Source organism: Galeopterus variegatus, unplaced genomic scaffold, assembly GCF_000696425.1.
Source record: "Galeopterus variegatus unplaced genomic scaffold, G_variegatus-3.0.2 Scaffold11187, whole genome shotgun sequence".
In the NCBI taxonomy this organism is placed as follows: Eukaryota; Metazoa; Chordata; class Mammalia; order Dermoptera; family Cynocephalidae; genus Galeopterus; species Galeopterus variegatus.
Genome location: NW_007737298.1, coordinates 33396 through 36567, shown reverse-complemented (window position 1 = coordinate 36567; position 3172 = coordinate 33396). Strand labels below are relative to the sequence as shown.

Below are 3172 nucleotides of genomic sequence, written 5' to 3'. Positions count from 1 at the left end.
GCGGGAGCGTGTCCCGTCCCGGTCCCCAGGAGCCGCCGCCGCTCGCCAACGTGGCGGACCTGGAGGTCGTGCTGGCCGATGTCAGCTACCTGATGGCGATGGAGAAGAGCAAGGCGACCCCGGCCGCCAGCGCCAGCAAGAGGATCGTCCTGCCCGAGCCCAGTGTCCGGAGTGTGATGCAAAAGTATCTGGAACAGAGAAATGAAATAACCTTTGACAAGATTTTCAATCAGAAAATTGATAGAAGAATATGAAAAGCTTGATAATGAGGAAGACCGCCTTTGTAGAAGTCAGCAAGTTGATGATGCCTGTATCATGAAGGAGCTCCTTTCCTGTTCACATCCATTCTCAAAGCAAGCTGTGGAACACGTACAAAGTCATCTCTCCAAGAAACAAGTAACATCGACTCTTTTTCAGTGTGGAATTTCTTTTTCATCCTTTCCAGCCATACATAGAAGAAAATTGTGAAAGTCTTCGAGGTGACATTTTCCAAAAATTTATGGAAAGTGACAAGTTCACTAGATTTTGTCAGTGGAAAAACGTAGAATTAACTATCCATTTGATCACGAATGATTTCAGTGTACATAGGATTATTGGCCGAGGAGGATTTGGTGAAGTATATGGTTGCAGGAAAGCAGACACTGGAAAAATGTATGCAATGAAATGCTTAGATAAGAAGAGGGTCAAGATGAAACGAGGAGAAACGTTAGCCGTAAATGAAAGGGTTATGCTGTCTCTTGTCAGTACAGGAGACTGTCCTTTCATTGTTTATATGACCTATACCTTCCATACTGCAGATAAACTCTGCTTCATCCTGGATCTGATGAACGGGGGCGATTTGCACTGTCACCTTTCACAGCATGGGGTGTTTTCGGAGAAGGAGATGCGATTTTATGCCACTGAAATCATCCTGGGGCTGGAACACACGCATAATCGGTTTGTTGTATACAGAGACTTGAAGCCTGCAAATATCCTCTTGGAGGAACACGGACATGTAAGGATGTCAGATCTCGGTCTTGCCTGTGATTTTTCCAAAAAGAAGCCACATGCAAGTGTTGGCACCCATGGGTACATGGCTCCCGAGGTGCTGCAGAAGGGGACTGCGTATGACAGCAGTGCCGACCGGTTCTCCCTGGGCTGCATGCTCTTCAAACTTCTGAGAGGTCACAGCCCTTTCAGACAATATCAAACCAAAGATAAGCATGAGATAGACCGAATGACCCTTACCGTGAATGTGGAACTTCCAGATACCTTCTCCCCTGGACTAAAGTCCCTTTTGGAGGGCTTGCTCCAGGGAGACGTTAGTCAGCGGCTGGGCTGTCAAGGAGGCGAGGCACAGGAAGTAAACAAGCACGGCTTTTTCAAAGGCATCGCCTGGCAGCATGTCTACTTACAAAAGTACCCGCCACCCCTGATTTTTCCCGGGGCGAAGTCACTGCTGCAGATGCCTTTGATATCGGCTCGTTTGACGAAGAGGATACCAAAGGCATTAAGCTCCTTGATTGCGACCAAGAACTCTACAAGAACTTCCCTTTGGTCATCTCTGAACGCTGGCAGCAGGACGTAGCAGAAACAGTTTATGAAGCAGTAAATGCAGAGACGGATAAAATCGAGGCCAGGAAGAGAGCTAAAAATAAGCAACTTGGCCACGAAGAAGATTACGCCCTGGGAAAAGACTGTATTGTGCATGGGTACATGCCGAAACTGGGAAACCCGTTTCTGACTCAGTGGCAGCGTCGCTATTTTTACCTCTTTCCAAATAGACTTGAATGGAGAGGAGAGGGGGAGTCACGGCAAAATTTACTGACAATGGAACAGATTCTGTCTGTGGAAGAAACTCAGATTAAAGAAAAAACTGCATTTTGTTCAGAATAAAAGGATGGCTAAAATCCAAAAGACTCTGAACGATAAATGCTGGCGTGGTTGCGGAGGAAAAGGAACTCTCATACATTGTTGGTGGGAATGCAAAATGGTGCAACCCCTATGGAAAATGGTTTGGAGTTTCCTCAAACAGCTGAAGATAGATCTACCATATGACCCAGCTATCCCACTGCTGGGAATATATCCAGAGGAATGGAAATCATCAAGTCGAAGGTATACCTGTTCCCCAATGTTCATTGCAGCACTCTTCACAATAGCCAAGAGCTGGAATCAGCCCAAATGTCCATCATCGGATGAGTGGATACGGAAAATGTGGTATATCTACACAATGGAATACTAAAACTAAAATTAGATGGAGCTGAGTTTAAACATTCCTATGAAATGTGAGATCACACATTTTAGTATTTCCCCCCAAAGACTGTGAACAATGAGTTACTTATTTATCTCAAGGTTTAATTTTCTATGTCATCTCAAAATAATAATACAAATAATAGAAACTTGAGAATTTATATAAATATGTATATATGGGCAATTTCATTTCATGGTTGAAAATGATTTGACAGAATTAGAATAATACATAAAATCTGAGAAGGAGAAAATAATTCTAAATAAATGAAGGTGATTTCTAAACTTTAGGGCATGACTAGACGCATCATTTAGATTATCTGTTGGAACATTTTGTCCATATATCCATACCTTAATAGATGTTCCCTTTTGAAGGAGGAGTTTAATGCACTTGTGAAAATAAAATTCAAATAAAGAAGAGAAGATTTTGGGTGACTAGTAAGCTAGTAAGTGGAGAGATTATAACAAGCATATTAATGGTGGTTGTGAAGTGCTGTGTTATATTTCAATTATGCTAACACAAACCCGAGAAGTATGTGGTCCAAATGAATGAATAAGCAGGTGGTGAAAAACACAGTTAGCAGAAGACTTGTCACCAAGTAAAGATAAATATAGATTTATAATAGTTAATGACCTATTATCAAAAGTCAACAATTATTTCTCCCGTGAGCCTGAGAAAGTAATCGAGATCAAGAAAATATAAAATTGTATCTTACTTCTGATCTATCCCACTTTTACTGAAAGCTAAAACACTGATCTGCTGAAGGAAACCATGAATGTTTTCACTTCCTCCTCCATGAAATGATAAAAATATGAACTCACTAAGCTCTTTGTTTTCCCCAAGAAAAAGATGCAGAGGGGATGTGCTTATAGCAGCCTGGTGTCCCCCCTGGCGTGCCTGTGTAAATCTGACTATTCTAATGATATGGCAGATGGGTAAAGAGAT

At 42.3% G+C, this 3172-nt stretch overlaps 1 pseudogene; it reads left to right on the top strand.

Moving 5' to 3' along the window:
• LOC103610462 overlaps positions 1–3172 on the top strand; it is a 20343-nt pseudogene that overhangs the window by 3116 nt on the left and 14055 nt on the right.